We start from the raw sequence: 16,733 nt of genomic DNA on the forward strand, positions 1-16,733 counted from the left end.
ACTACTGTATGCAGCCCCTTCTCCTTCTCCTCCCTCTGCCTCCCCGGCTGCCAATAGATAGAGGGCTCTGGGTAGCAGCAAGTCCCCTCCTCCCACGGCCCGCTCCCTGCTCACAGGGTGGCCCCTGGGGTCAGAGAGGGCAGAGGTGGCCGCAGACCGGCGAGGGAGCTGCCTACCCCCCCATTTTCAGCCCCGAAATGGCCCTTTGGACCCTCCCGGGAGGCCGGGAGGAGGGGGGACACTGCAAGATGGAAGGAGGCAGGTACAGAGTACATGGAGGGACTGAAAGCTTCAAGGATAGATGGGAGATAAACTGAGGCCCAGAGAAGAGGAAAGATGGAGGGATGCCCCGAGGAATAGAAAGAGGGAAGAGGGAAGGAAGGGAAGAACAGAGACACATCATAACAGAAGAAGGAAAAGACAGCTGGAGAAACTGAGGGAAAGAGACATGGAGACAGATGGGGGCAGGAGGGAAGGGAGAAAGGGAAAGACAGAGAGAACGACAGGGGCCTGGCGCCATTGGCGGAGGAGAGGAGGAAGGGAGGCTTGGGGAGGGGAGACTGTGCAGGGGGAGCCTGGGGCAGTAGCAGGGTCATTGCACTGAGCTGGCCCCAGCCCAGGGCTCGGGAGCAATGGCCCCTAAGTAGGACAGATTGGTCCCTGGCCCAGAGGCAGGCCACACAGCAGCCTCCCCCATCCCACGTGCAGGGCCCATGGGCCTCGGGCCCCCTCACTACCAAAGCCTGGCCCCATTCCCTCCCCTGGCTCTTCGACCCCTTAAGAAGGGGGCCCAAAGGCGACGCTGGTCTCAGCGTGGCCCCCGGCCTGCCTGAAGCTTCAATGGGGCTGGCAGCCCGGGCCTTAGCTCTTTCACTCTCTCCCTCTTTCTCTTCCTTTCTCTCTCCGCCCTCCCTTTCTCTCTTGTTCCCTTTCCTTCGCTCTCTTTCTTTTTCCCTTTCTCACTCTCTCCCCTTCTTTCTTTCTCTCCTTCTTTTTCTCTCCCTCCCTTTCTCTTCCCCTCTCTGTCAGTCTCTCTGTCTCTTGTTTCTTGTTCCCCCTTCTCTCTGGCTCTCTCTGTGTGTCCCTGTCTCTCCTTCATTGTGTCTCCTCTGTGTTATCTCTTTCTCTCCGGCTCCGTGTCTCTGACTCTGCCCCCTTCTCCCATCTCTCCAGCAGTAGACCCCTTCCCCTGTGGCTCTGTGTGACCCCCGCCCTTCTCCCCTCCCAGCTCCAAGATTTAAAAACCATTCGGATCCCTTTCTTGGCCCCTAACTGTCATGGCCCAGGCAGAGTTCCGGTACAGCTCACACTCTCCCTGGGTTTGACAAAGAACACTGCGATCTTTTCACAAGAGCTCTGGGAGTGGGCCGGGGATATTTAAGGAGAACATATTCTTCCTTACACATCACAGGAGAGAAAACTGAAGTTCTGAGGGCAAGGGCCTTGCCCTGGGCCACAAGACTGGTCAGTGGACAGAGTTGCTATTTAAACCCATCTCTAGTCACTTTTTAGCTGTGTGGCCTGGGCATGGTGTACCACCCTGCTTGCCTCAGTTTCCTCATCTGTAAAATGAACTGAAGAGGGAAATGATTAACCACTGCAGTATCTTAGCCGAGGAAACCCCAAAATGGGGTCACAGAGAGTTGGACACAATTGAAAAGACTGAACATTTGACTCTTTCTACTCTATTTTGCAGCCCAGGAAACCAGCCCAGAGAGGGGCAACAACATGGCTGCTCGAGTTCAGCCAGTGTCCTGCCCCTCCTGACTTCAGGCAGCCACACACTGCCCCTCCTGCTGGACAGACGGAATGATGGAGGAAGATGCTAATTGGCTCAGAGATCCAGTCCCACCTTTTACCCAGGGGAGAACCCAGGGTCAGAGGTCAGTGACCAGGGAATCCAACTCCCTCAGAGACTGAGATGGGAAAGGGACCTAGAACCAAAGAACATCGGACCTAGAAAGACACTTACAGGTCCTACAGTTACCTAGACCCTAGAGTTACAAAGGGAGAAACCGAGGCTCATGGATCATTGACGATGACCCTTGTCACATCAGAAAAGAGTCAGGGAGGCTTGAAGCAAGGGATCTAGACTTGGAAGAGTCTAATTAGTGAATAAAAAGGCCTACCCAAATACCTCCAGTTTGGTATACAGGTGGTGGTTCAGGGGAAGGGGAAACTGAGTCTCTGAAGGGCTTGCTCAAGATCAGATTGCCCCACACCTCCACCATGGGGTACTCCAAATCTGGTGTGTTTCAGAGGGCCATCCAAATGAGGAACCTTCCCTGGAAGATTAGCCTTTCTCCAACCCTTGGGGTTTTCTACTTCTCCTAGTGGAGAAGGAGCCCCACCCTGCCAGCTCTGCCCAGTTTCTGCTTCCTCCCCAGTCATCTGTACCTTCCTTTGGCAGCCTTTATACCCCCTACCCTTACCTGCTCTCTTCACTCTTCTTCGGTCCTCCATGCTTTAGCTAATTCACCCGAGACAAACCCAGTGGGGCCTTTCGATTTGAAGATGGGGTAAAGTTGCCGTGGGCTTGCTCTCCCAGGAGAGTGGAGAGCCAGGAGAGCACTCTTGCATAGGGGAGGCTGTGGCCTGGCTTGGCCAGAAGAGGCAAGGAACAGTGAGGGGAGGCCCGATGGAGGGGGGTGCAGTTAGGCTGCAATCAGCTGTTGCTAGCTCTTGCTAAAACTGCCTATAAATCTTTCTCCCGAGTTCCCCCCCTCAAAGGTCAAGGCTAATTTTAAACATGTCCTGGCTTGAGAAAGGAATATAAAACCACATACCCACACACATCCAGCCCTCACCCCTCATTGGGATTCAGAGGCTCCAATAACAAGAGATGCTGGCCAATAGCTTCGTAGTGTCTGGACCCAATGCAGGGAGCTGGCAGAACCAGGTTTGAGATTTGTCCCTGCTACTTGCTAGGTATGACATCAATATCCGGCACTTGCATCTTCTCCCTAGGTGTGTTTCTGTCCATATAAGACAAAGGGCTTGGAATTGAGGGTCCTGAAGCTCTGTTATCCTCTTCAGGTTTTGTCTATAAAATGAAAAAATGGACTGGAGGGACTTTGGCAGGGTGGGAGGTAGAGCTTTCCTCACTTTTGGGACCCAGTTTCTCTTGCCTGAAATGGGAGGGGGGAGGCTAGAGTCAATGAGATTTAAACACCCTTCCTCTCTTTAGATCTTTCTCCCTTATCTCTAAAATTATAGATGCGTTTTTAAGATTACAATTTCTTTCTGTGTCTCAGTTTCCCCACCTACAAAATGAGAATGTTGGGAGTTAATGGGACTCTCCTAATTGGTAGAGGTGGATTACTCCATGCTCTTCATCTGCATAAAGAGCAGAATTGATGAGAGCTTGGAAGAAGACAGATCTTGGCCTGCCTTCCAGCGTCAAGAAAGAAAACATAGGGTTCCAGACTCTTCAGATCTCTGCAAGGAGAGAAAGAGTCTAGGAAAAAGTGGACACAGAGCAGAGCCAGCACCTCAATCACATCCCTAACTCCAACAATAGAGACTTCAGGGAATTTCTCCTTGGGTGAGATCTAGGATTTATTCTGTCTTCCTCCCAATGGAAGAACCCTGTGTATTGCCTGATATATTCTCATCCGAGCAAATCTCCGATTTCGGTTTGCCATTGGCTTGGATAAATGTGTTCTTTGTGGAACTGGCATTCGCTGGGGAATAAAGCCTTGGATTGATGGCTTGGGGTCCTGCTTCCCTGCTATGAGATAGTGATCAACAGTTTAGCTTGAATCCAGAAATTATTTCCCCAAGACTAACAATATTTAGCAGGTAGATCGATTTAAATCTAGCCTTGGAGAAGGGTGGATGGAGGAGATTCTAGAGCAAGGGTTGAACATTGAGCCTGTGGGCCATACGAAGTCCAGGAAATCATTTGCTAAGGCAACGTCAGGAAACGATGAGTGGAAAGCAACAGCGTCCCAGTGCTTGAGTTCTCTAAATTGATCATTTTGTATGATCTGCAGATGATGTTACAAATATCCAAATGGTCTTTGACAGAAAAAGGATTCCCCACTCCTACTTTAGAGCAAACTCAAATGGTCACATATTGACTTAAAAACATTTCCCAATTGCATTTTAATCTGGTTCTGGTCCCACTGAACTCTGCAGGCCCTTGAGTTTGATACCTCTGGAGATATCTATTCATACCTCTCGGAAAGCCCCATTTTACAGAACCATATGGATACCTATAATGTACATGGGTAAAATACAACATTAGCACAACATCCCTTACATATGGAAACCCCATAGACAGGAAAATATCAGTAACTCCTGGTCACTTATTTCACAAGAAACCATGGCTTCTTTCTGTTGTTGTTGGTTTTTTGTTCTAAAATCCTTAAAATTAAAAAAAATACCTTGTTCTTATGATGTTCTGCCATGTTTTTCCTCGAGTGGCCCAATGTTTTCTTCTTTTAATTTTCATTTTTCCCCTCAATTACATGTAAACAAAAAATTTAACTTTTTAATATTTTGAGTTCCAAATTCTTCCCTTCCTCTTCGAGAAGGAAAGCAATTTGATATAAATTATACAAATGTACGCATGTAAAACCTTTCCATATTAGTCATGTTGCAAAAAAAACACACAAACCAAAAAATAATAAGGTTTAAAAATATACTTCCTTCTTCATTCATATTCCATCATTTCTTTCTCTGGAGGCAGCTAGCATTTTTCATCATAAGTCCTTTGGAATTGTCTTGAATCATTGTATTGCTGAGAATAAGTCACTCACAGTTGATCACTGCACAATATTGCTGGTACCATGTACAATGTTCTCCTAGTTCTGCTCATTTTGCCTTGCATCAGTTTGTGTCTTTCCAGGTTTTTTCTGAAAGCATCCTGCTAGTCATTTCTTATTGTACAATAATATTCCATTATATTCAGTCCCTCCCAAACTGATGGACATGCACTCCATTTCTAATTCTTCATCACAAAAAGAACTACTATAAATATTTCTTTCTATATATTCTTTCCTTTTTCTTTAATCTCTTTGGGACACAGGCTTGGTGGTGATATTGCTAGATCAAAGGGTAGGCACCGTTTTATAGCTTTTTGGGCATCGTTTCAAATTGGTTTCCAGATCTCACAAATCTACCAACAATGCATTAGTGTCCCTATTTTTCCACATCCCCTCCAACATTTGTCATTTTCCTTTTCTAACTTATTTATCAATCTGATAGATGTGAGGTGGTATCCAGAGTTGTTTTAATTTGAATTTCTCTAATCAATAGTGGTTTAGATAATTTTTTCTTTTAAAGATATTTTTATTTCCTAATTGCACCTAAAAAAATGAACATTCACCCCTTAAAATTTAGAGTTCCACAGCTGGCAGGTTTCCTCAGTATCTTCATTTGTAAAATGAACTAGAGGAGGAAATGACAAACCACTCTGGTATCTTTGCCAAGAATAACCCAAATGGGGTCACAAAGTCGGATGCACTAAATTGACTAAACAATAATAGCAATAAAACATATATCCAAGTATGTTCTTTGTGGAACTGATATTTGGTAGAAAGGTAGTCACATAAGAGAATTGTAAAGTGCTTAGTGTAGTAAATGCTAGTACCAGAGTTATATAAATGTTTGTTATTATTATTATAAAAAGAGTGAAGGTCATAATTAAATCCGGGATGCTGTTTCATCTATGTGTAAGGCTGAAGCCATACCCCCCTTTGCTAGAGAGATAGCAGACCCCAAATTGGCATTTATTCGAGTCACATATCACATAGGAGAAGAATTCTGGGAGGCTGGATCTGGATAGGCAAGAGTGTCTCCTGAGAGAACAGTGATGATACAGACTCAGAAACGAAGTATCCACTGCTGCAGTGACAATCAGTTATCACTGGGAACAAATGTTTACACAGGTTAGCTAAATGTTTACATAGGTTAGCTAAATGTTATTATGTCTTTAGTTATTCTGTTTTTAACACATTGTAACAAGAGAAAAACCTGTTATGTTCTTCCTCAGGGTACAACAATGTTCAGGAACTGATACAGATCAGGGTTGTAGATGCAAAGACTGTAGGCAAAGTTACATCGAAGAGATAGAGCCAAGGCTTTCCAGTGAGATTACTGAAGCTATGGAGACATAGAAACCATGGACAGTGATGTGTCATGTCCCAGGGCTCAGACTCAACCAATCTCAGGTTTTCTCCATAGAAGCAAACATGGGCAGAAGCTCCAGCAGTGCTGTACTGCAGTCACAGCTGAGGCAACTGGGATCGGTTGCAGAAGCCTATGCTCTAAGGGAATGGAGGGCATACAAGGCTGATAGGAGACCTTCTTGCAGGTAATCTCTAGAATTACAGATGCACGTTATGTCATAATTCGGTTTGTCACAATTTTCAGTTGTGTCTAACTCTTCGTGACCCCATGTAGAGTTTTCTTGGTAGAAATACTGCAATGCTTGGCCATTTCTTTCTCCAGATCATTTTACAGACAAGAAAACTGAGGCAAACAGGATGAAGTGACTTGTCCAGAGTAAGTGGACAACTAGGAGGAATCTGAGGTCAGGAACATGACCGATTTGAGGTCCAACGTTCTATCCACTAAGTCACCTAGTAGAAAATGGGGCTGAAGGTCCTGGAAGAAGCTGCGGAACAGAGGAGAGAAGCTCACACTCTGGAGGAGTAGCCCTCTATGAAAAGGGACTAGTCCTCTCTGGAAAAAGGCAGAAAACACAGATTCCTCAGGGCTTGCCCTGATTTTCAACACTTGGGAGAAGGGCACCCTCCCTGACTCCACATATAACCAACAGGGCCACAAAAGGATGAAAAATGGCTGTTGGGATGAAGCAAATACTGCAAAAAAGCCTCTGGAGGAGGAGCACTAGGTCTGATGCTTCCCACAATGCCCTAGAAAATCAGAGAGGAAGAGGACAAAGGTTGAGGAAAAAGGGAATCATGACTTCTTCCCTTCTTAGGGTGGTTTGTTCTCTCTTTTCCGTAAACCATTTGTTCCAAACTAATATTGGTGATTGGCTGGGATGCCTTGGTGGATTGAAATTGCAAGGGAAATTTGTCAGGCAGAGACCATAAGGGGGTGTCCGGCCAAAAAAGAGAATTTTTTTTTTTTTTACAAAAAGAAAAAGTATATTTTAAAACGAAAAGGTAGATAAATATTTTGGAGCTTTATGTTTTGAGATTTTAATTCTCAATTTTTCATCTATTTATTGAAATTAGGGATTATTAGAATATAACGGAGATTTTCTAAAGCCATTCAGTAAATAGTAGGATGTGTAATGAAAAGGGTAGAAATGGAAGCTAATTAGTGAGGTTGATGTTCTTTCTTATGCCTTGAGTTAACAACATGACATCAAGGGCCAATGGGGCCAGATACCTACTCTTTGTGTGACTGACTTTATACTTGTCAAAATGATTTCTCGTTCACAGCAATTCCAGAAGGTGAAGCTTTCAGAGCTGACATTTTCAGCTTTTTAAAATAATTCCTCTGCTGTGTCCCTTCAAGAAATTTCCATCCCCAGAATATTAATGAGTTTCTTTCTCGTTCTAAAATGTTTTGCTTTCAAATGGGAGAAAGCTGTTCTGGCTCCATGCATGCATTCATTTAAGCAAGCATCCCCACAAATTGTGCTCTGTAGCATTGGGAAATCCTTTGTCTGATCCTGCCAAATGAGGATTCGAATTTGAACCCAACAGTCATTATCTCTCCAGACAAAACCTGAGCTTTTCTCCCTTCCCTGCAGCTGGCCAGAACCTGCTTTATCTGTATAATCAGGAATGAGAAAATCTTAAGTGTCTGATTCCCTGGTCCTTTTACAGACAAAACCAAGCTGTATCCATCAATGTGATTTTTTTGCTCATCAAAAACACAGGTCGAATTATAAGAACTGGACGATTCCACTAAGCAAAGGGGGGAGTGATGTGCACACAGAGGTGACAAGATGATATTTTTCCACCAAAGAAGCAAATTTTGATTAGGCGCTGTTCCCCTGGCAACCTAGAGCTGAAGTGACAACCCCCCTGGGAGACGAGAGGCAGATTAGGGACCGTAAGAAATAAATGCCTTTTGCTAGTACAATGTTTGGGACCAGGAAGACTGGACTGAGTCCACAGACACTGCACCAGACAAAAGGGATAATGAGCACTCACATCTTTTGAGACATTTCCTGGTATTAAGATTAAATCAAACTGATGAATTTGGCTCCTACATCCATTCATTGTTTACTGAATCTCTGCACCCGGAAGCTCAATCCACGTATGGCTGTCGTGTTTCCTGTTACCTTGGAAACAGATCTCCTCCATCTTAGGAAAAGGTTTCATAAGCTGAATTAAATATAATATGAAAGCCTTATTCTGAGGAGTATTTAGGCCAAGAGGCTCCATGATAAAAAAGAGGATCCCTTCCCTTAGAATCATTGACTGTTAGCTCTAGAGGGACCTTAAGGACCATTTTATATAAACTGTTGTCTCCCTTCTCCCCACAAACCACTGCAGAAGTTGGATTGAAACAGGCATAGGCAAAAATGGGACAGAAGACCCTAATAAATGGCATAGAGATACATGGGTCCTGTGCCAAGGGATAAACTCTAAGAGGGCTTTTAGGCTTGACTTTTGAGGAATATTGCCTGCAATTTCCATGACCTAAATAAGCCAGAAGGGGTTGCTGTCCATCCTTCAAAAGCCTCACTTTAGGCAGCTTTATCCACTTCACAGGGATAAAGATCACAGACCCCCATAATTTGACAAATCTGCCTAATCTTTTTTGGCCCTCCTTTCGTACCAGAGGAGAAATCTAATTTTTTTTCTTTTTCTTCTATGTGGTGTTTATAGAACATTATTGTAAAATTTCATCATAGGAACAGTGTCATCTGCTGGCCTTCTGTGTTATTTACAGCTTCCACAAAACTCCCCCTAAATCCCCATTTAATTTCTTAGGCCATCTTATTGAAACCATGATGGTGACAGATGTGATGTGAAAGGCCTAATTGTATTCCAAGCAGCCTTGCTCTTGCTCAGAAAAGTCCCAGAATCCTCTTTGGGAATTTAGTCCTTTTAGATCCTCACCAGAAACCTGCTTTAGGTTTTCTTTCTTCACCCAGCACCCCAGAAATCAAATGAGCAAAAATCCACATCTTTTGTTTGGGGTTTGAATGACTTTCAGCCATTTTCAAAAATAAACTCCTTCCTCATAGCGTTGTGTGGCTAAGGTTCTGGAGGCGATCCCAGAGGAGGCAGGAGGTACCCCAAAGCAACTGATGGGATAGCCATGGTAGCTCCACGTTCTGCTCTTGGTGTTTCTTGGGTTTTATATCACGCTATAATCCCCTACTCCTACTGACCGGTGGCTTCTCTCCTCAGATCTGGTGCCTCAGAGCGACAGGCCAATTTCCTCATGTCTCATCGAGGCTCCTGGGAAGCCTTTCCTTACCAATAGACTATTGCACACCAAGTGATGGAAATGGACATTAAACATATTGATTTGGACCAGAGGCAATGAGGTATGTTTAATAATAATAGCTGATACGGCAACAATGATTGAAGGTCTTTGGGGTATTTTGCGTCTATTATCTCTTGCCCCTAAGAGGCACCAAAGCTCATTTAATGATATTAGCTAATATTTCTATATAGATATTAGAAACGCAGAGTGTTTTGAAGAGTATCTCATGGCCTCCAGAGTAGCCCTAGGAAGCAGGTGCCATTATAATTCTTCTTTTCCAGATGAGGAACCTGGGTTCAAAGACATTGAGAAGCTTCCCTAGATCAGAAAGCTTAGAAGAGGAACTTTGAATTAAAATTTTCCTGGTTCCAAGTTCAGATGAAAGGAACCACAATTTATATATTAAGATATAGGGGCTAATGATGTGGAAATGCAAAAGGCAGCTACTTAAAGCATGATAAGGTCCATGGCCAAGTGACAAGTAGACTTCAAGAGTAAAAAAATACACCGGGGGCCCTCAAATCATTTCCTTTTACAGACAAGGAAACTGAGGCCTGGAGAGATAAAGTAAGTTGGCGAAGGTTGTGAAGATTCTTGGCAGAGCAAGCAGATTAATTGCCAGCCGCTTCTATCACTGCTGGATGAGGGTCAAGTTGATTCAAAGCAGCAGTCATTAAGCACTTACTGTGTGCCAGGCACTGTGCTAAGCCATGGGACACAAAGAAAGCCCACAAAACGACCTGCTCTCAAAAACCTTACCCTCTCCTGGGGAAAAAAAGATGGCAACAGCTAAGTGGAAATATGGGCAGGGCACATTGGAGAAAATCTCAGAAGGAAGGCAGGAGCTTTGAGGGGGCCTGGGAAAGGCTTCTCTCAGAAGGGGGGTGGGAAGGGAGCCAGGGAAGTGGGAGGCAGAGGGGAGGAAGGAGAGCATCCTGGGCAGTGCCAAAGCCAGGGAAAATGTCCAGAGCTGGGAGACAGAGAGTCTTGTGGCCAGGTGTAGCCGGGTCACAGAGTATGTGGATGGGGGAGAGTGTAGACAGGAAAGGAAGGCAGGAGCTGGGTCAGGGAGGGCTTGGAATCCTGAACCGAGGGTTTTCCTTTTGAACCTGAAGGGGATGGGCAGCCATGGAGCTTCATGGGAAGGGAAGCCTCATGGTCAGACCACAGCTGTCCCACGGGGAGAGGCCTTTGGGTGCTGAGTGGAGGTTGGCTGCGAATGGGGTGTGAGACTGGAGGCAGAACCCCAAAGCAGCTGACTACTGCAGTAGTTCAGGGGTGAGGGGATCCAGAGGCCCAGAGTTCATGGTCCAGGGTTTTCAGCATTAAAATCAGGACCCAGTCTTCCACCCCCACCATCCCCCTCTCTTTTCCCCTCTCCCTATTTCCCCCTGGCTTGGTGAGCAGGGAGTTCTGCCACCGTCACCCCTTCCTGTGCCGTCCTGCACTGACCTCTCTGGCCCACAGGCCGTGGCTCCCTCTGCCCTGGCTCTCCAGTCTTTACAGCATTGTTAGACTATCAGGAGGAGCCCTCCTTCCTTGACTACTTCAGGGATGCAAGGCAGACAAAGTCAGGGAGCCCGGGAGCCCGCTGGAGGCTCTTGCCCTGAAATGATCAGCAAAAGCCATTGGCACGTGGGCAGCATGCCCTGGCCATTCCCAGGGCCACCTCTCTCAAACGGGCCCCGAGCGCCTGGCATTGGGCCATCCCAAAGCCCCCTGGCTTGGGCTCCCTGACTACGGTCTCCCCGGTCCGGCTCATCCTGGCCCAATGGTTGCCAAGACAATGGGGCTCCTTCCCCAGCTCTCTGACCAAGCCTCTCTCCTGCCCACATACCCTCCAGCTATTTGGTCCTGATGCTCTCCTGAGCCTGGCATTTCAGGTTCTCCTCCAACTGCAGCCAAGCTGTCCTCCTACAGCCCGAGCCCTGTGCCTCCCTGTGGTCCTCTTCGCCCTCCTCTGGTCTCTCTCCTCCCCTGTGCATTTGTGGAGACTTCTGTTCCCCCCGGTCTACCTCATCACAACCTGCTCGAATCTCCCTTCTCCTAGGACCAACTCAGGCGTCACCTCCGAGAAGCCTTCCCTGATTCCCTCCAATCTGAACCTCTCCTCTCTCTGGATCACTCCTTCACTGTCACATTTTTTCTTGTGCCCTCCTCATTTGTGTGTGTCTCTTATGCTCCCCCACAAAGACTCTGGGAGCCCCCTGGGGACAGGGACTCCCCTAGTAGAGCCCGGTGCCTACAGCAAACCTGGTGGCTCAGTCACTGTGGGCCTGACGAACGGGCACAAAATGCCGAGACCACCGCCAGGTGGGCCGCTTTGGGATTTCCCTGTCATTCACTGGCCCCCAGCTTCAAGTTACCCCCAAAAGAGAACCAGAAAGCCATGGACATTTGCATTTCTTTACCATTACTACTTTCTTTTCTCCAACATGGAATACCCAGAATGGAACTTTAGGCCCGGGTGGCCACGGGGTGGGTAAGAGAGGAATCCCCCCAGAACAGAGGAGGATGGACACCATTTTTGCCAGTGGTGAGGGGAAAAGGAAGAAACAGTGAAGAGATAAGGACGTGCAAGCCGGAGGAACGAGGGATTCCTAACAAGCAACATTTTATTTCCTGACAGAGAACAAGGAGGGGAATAGAAATGATTTGTAGCTTCTCACTGATAACAGAGCCCAAGTCTGGCCTTGACATTCCCAGTCAGAGCTAGATGAGCCCAAAGCAGAGACCTTGGTCTGCAACACTAAGTTACTGTTTTAATATATAAATTCCCTGCCCTTGGGTGCCACGAACCCCTCCCTGTGACACAAAGTCCTTCCTCAGTTCCCCTCAGTATTTGAATGACCAGTAAATAGTGGGTGGCCAAGGGAAGTGTCTGTGGGCACATGTATGTACAGGTGGAAAAGTGTCAGTGAGGGAGCTATGTAGTGTAGACGCTAAAGGGAAGAGCACAGGGAGAGAAAATAGAGGGAATGAGCAACATTTCTCTCAGAATCAGAATATATAATGACAAGACCACATTCTCCAAGCCCCAAATCAAACCAGAATCACCATAATAATCCTGACATTTCCAAAATGGCCCCATGAGGTCATCTGGAGCATGAGAAGGCCGGGCCTTGGTAGCCCTCTGTCCAAGCCCTCAAAATGTTTCCTGCCTATTGGGGATCTTGATCAAGGTGGCTATTGGGGGAGGGGGGAGAAGGGAAGGAAAGACAAAGGATGTGAAGAGCAATAAGGAAAAAACTGGCCTGGAAACTAGCCAATATTTTCAGTGTTTATCAGGAAGTTTATTGACTGATTGACTGACTATCCACACACACCCTCCAGCAACAACTCTTTTGAAGATACACTGAACTTTAAAGGCAAGAGCACTGCTAATAACAAAGATGTTCTATCCCCCTCCAGCTAAGGAAGCTCCAGATATAGGAAATTTCGATTTCAAAGAGATCCACAAATTTCATTTCCAAAAAGCTATCAAATCCTGAAACATGTTTTTGGCTCCAAGGAAAGCTGTTCCACACACTTGTCCTCTTGGTCCAGGAACAAAAAGTTTCAAGTTACCCCCAAAAGAGAACCAGAAAGCCATGGACATTTGCATTTCTTTGCCATTACTACTTTGTTTTCTCCAACATGGAATACCCAGAATGGAACTTTAGGCCCAATTGGCCATGGGGTGGGTAAGAGAGAAACCATCTAAGAACAGAGGAGGATGGACACCATTTTTGCCAGTGGTGAAGGAAAAAGGAAGAAAGAGTGAAGAGATAAGGACATGCAAGCCGGAGGAACGAGGGATTCCTAACAAGCAACATTTTATTCCCTGATGGAGAACAAGGAGGGGAATAGAAATGTTTTGTAGCTTCTCACTGATAACAGAGCCCAAGTTTGGCCTTGACATACCCCGTCATAGACAGACGAGCCCAAAGCAACACTAAGTTATGTTATGTTATGTTATAAATACATTTCCTGCCCTTGAGTGCCATGAACCCCTTCCTGTGACACAGAGTCCTGGGTAACCAGGTGATATGTTATAGTGTGCTACATAAGAGTGTACATTTCTATGTTGGTATATGGGGGATGTGAATGTGCTTTAAAGGGTAATGCAGTGCTCAACTCTTCAAAGAGCCTTCCCATTTGATGCTTCCAATGATACCATGAGATCCACAGGGCATTTGGGCCCATTAGAACCCAGGTGTTGTGATGCCCCCTCCTCTGCTCTTTCTACTAATTCTGTCTTCAGATTGCAATGATGGAGGTCAGCCTAAGATTCGACAAATGGGTGTAACTTTAATACCGGGGCTATGATCATCACTGATTTTTCTTCCAAAAACTGGAACGTTTCCAGGTTAACATGGAGTCAGCCCAAAATGGCAGTGCTATCACTGGAATGGAGAATCATTCTTTATCATGCTCTCAACATGGTAATTACTCGCGTGATATCTCAGTTTTGAAGAGGATCTGAAAAAAACCTCTATATCTTATATCTCTATTTCTGGTATGATAATAATACTTTTGTTGTTGCCTAAGTGGATTTTTTCCTCCTGTGAAACTTTTCCCTTTTGTGGACCTAAAAATTAAATGGAACTCTTGAGGAAGGGATAGTGGATTGTCCATAGTGTCACACACACACACACACACACACACACACACACACACACACACACACATCTAGGTTTCTTCCATCAATCATTTGTTGTTCAGATCAAAGTTGCTAGAGGAAGCTGGAAAGAGATTGTTGTTCTAAAGTAGTGATACCCTCAAAAAGCCACAACTCTTTCTCATAGTATGACCAGGGTTTTTTCCCTGCATGGCTCACATCCACCTGTGGTAGCAGGAGGAAGGGACAGTCTTAATGTTTCTACTTGTAATTTTGGCCTCTGCTTTTATCTCTTGTTTCTAGAACCTCTTTGTATACAGCAGTCCAAACCATGTGGCTCCGTTGTCTCCTGTAACTATGGAAATGAGGTCTCTGGTTTCAGGGAGTGGGGCATTTTCCATAAGCTGAATAAAATCTAATAGGTAACCTTTTATTTTATTTTATTTTATTTTTTAACTAATAGGTTTACCAAATACATGCAAAGATTGTTTTCTACATTCACCTTTGCAAAACCTTGTGTTTCAAATTTTTCCCTTTCCTTCCCTCCAATCCCCTCCCCAGACAGCAAATAATCCAACAGGTTAAACATGCAATTCTTCTAAGCATATATACATATTTGTCATGCTGTACAAGAAAAATCAGATCAAAAGATAAAAAAAAAACATAAGAAAAAAACAAATAAACAATACAAAAGTGAAAATAGTCTGCTTTGAACCATATTCAGGCTCCATAGTTCTCTCTCTGGATTTGGATGGTATTTTCTATCCCAAATCTATTGGAATTGCTTTGAATCACCTCATTGTTAAAAAGAGCCGGTCCATCACAGTTGATCATCACATAATTTTGTTACCATGTACAGTGTTCTCTTGTTTCTACTCACTTCACTTAACATCAGTTCATTTAAGTGTTTCCAGGCCTTTTTGAAACCACCCTGCTGATTGTTTCTTATAGAACAATAATATTCTATAGCATTCATATACCATAATTCATTCAGCCATTCCCCAACTCATGGGCAGCCACTCAGTTTCCAGTTCCTCGCCATTACAAAAAGGGCTGCCATATTTTTGCATACATGGATCCTTTTCCTGTTTGGGATACAGACCCAGTAGAGACACTGCTGGGTCAAAGGGTATGCACAGTTTTATAGATCTTTGGGCATAGTTCCAGATTGCTCTCCAGAATGGCTGGATTCTTTCACAACTCCACCAGCAATGTATTAGTGTCCCAGTTTTCCCACACCCCCTCCAACATTTGTCATTATCTTTTCCTGTCATTTTAGCCAATCTGAGAGGTGTGTAGTGGTATCTCAGAATTGTTTTAATTTGCATTTTTAATTAATAGTGAAAATCTAATCATTTAAAAGCTTTATTTGAAGTAGGAGTCTATAGGCTCTTCAACCTAGGGGGTTCCTAACATAAGACATATGGGATATCTGACTTAGAATCCTTGACAAATGAAGCTGGAGGAACCTTAAGGACCATCTTATACAACCTGCTGCTTTCCCTTCTCCCTCTAAATCACTAAGGAAAATGAGTTAAGATAGACAAATAAGCAAAGTATAAAAGAGATCCTGAATGAATGACCGGGCAGTGTGTGAGCCTTGCTGATGACTAGCTCCAAGACAGCTTTAGGCACGGCTTTTGAGGAGCATTGACCATGGAGTCCATGTCCTAACCAGGCCAGAAGTGGCTCCCACAGGATTGCTGTCTGTCTTTCAAAACATTCAGCTCAGGTGTATTCCAAGGTTGTTCTTGCTGAGAAGAACCCTCTTTGAGAATTGTCCATTTATATCCTCACCAAAAACCTGCTTTGGATTACTTTATTTTCTTAGTGTTTTTGGACACCCTAAGTAGTACCTATCGAGCAATCAAGCAACAATCTAGGGGCCAGATACATCATTTGAGGTTTCTGTCTCCTATTTCCTAAAAGATTCCTTCTTTATAGGAAAGTGGGGATATCCCACTTTGTTTCTGAGCTCCTGAAGGCAATCCCAGAGGAACCAGGGAAGCATCTCAAGGTGACCAATGATAGGTATTCAATTGAATTCACTAACCAGATATTTTGTAGGTTTGGTCTCTGAGTTTTGTTATTTTTAAAGCTAAATACCAGTCACATTCATTTTCATCTCTGTCTCCTCTCCACTCCTAGGTCTGGCATCTCAGAGGGTGACTGAGGGGTTCGCTCCTCCGGGAACAACATGTACTCTACAACAGGGACTCCACCGATTCACTTCCCCAATCTTCTCTGACCACGTCAAGTATTTGGAAAGGGACATTAAAAATATAGATTTTGATGAGAGGTACCAAAGTTCATTTAATAATACTAGTTAATATTTCTAGAGTGATTTGGGGTATTTAGAGTGTTTTGAGGAGCATCCTACGCTTTTTATAGTGGCCCTGGGAGATAGGTGTCACTGTTATCCCCATTTTCTGGATAATAACACTGAAGTGCCAATAAACTGAGAGATGTTCCCAGGATCACATAGTTAGCAAGTGTTAGATGCAGGTTTTTGAACCAAGATTTTTCTGATTTCAAGTTCAGGGCTCTCTAAACAAAGTGCCACACAGCACGAGTGAATTCAGTTTTTATATTATAATTTAATTTTATATTAAGAACACACACATACATATATTATATAATATTATATTATACATATATAATATATAATATGTAAAATATATAAATTATATTATATAACATATTA

General features: G+C 44.6%; 1 long non-coding RNA gene across 3 annotated transcripts in view; it reads left to right on the forward strand.

The window, feature by feature from the left end:
- The window catches only part of LOC141548895 (uncharacterized), a 30,133-nt gene extending 13,831 nt beyond the window's left edge, over positions 1-16,302 (forward strand). For 2 of the 3 annotated variants that reach the window (XR_012484144.1, XR_012484145.1), the window contains exons 2-4: positions 1,697-1,883; positions 9,351-9,490; positions 16,178-16,302. This is a non-coding gene — a long non-coding RNA (uncharacterized LOC141548895). Of the gene's footprint in view, positions 1-1,419; positions 1,465-1,696; positions 1,884-9,350; positions 9,491-16,177 lie in introns of those variants that run through there. The other variant, XR_012484143.1, reaches the window with a different exon arrangement.
- Positions 16,303-16,733: the final 431 nt, after the last annotated feature.

This window comes from Sminthopsis crassicaudata, chromosome X (assembly GCF_048593235.1).
Source record: "Sminthopsis crassicaudata isolate SCR6 chromosome X, ASM4859323v1, whole genome shotgun sequence".
Classification (NCBI taxonomy): Eukaryota; Metazoa; Chordata; class Mammalia; order Dasyuromorphia; family Dasyuridae; genus Sminthopsis; species Sminthopsis crassicaudata.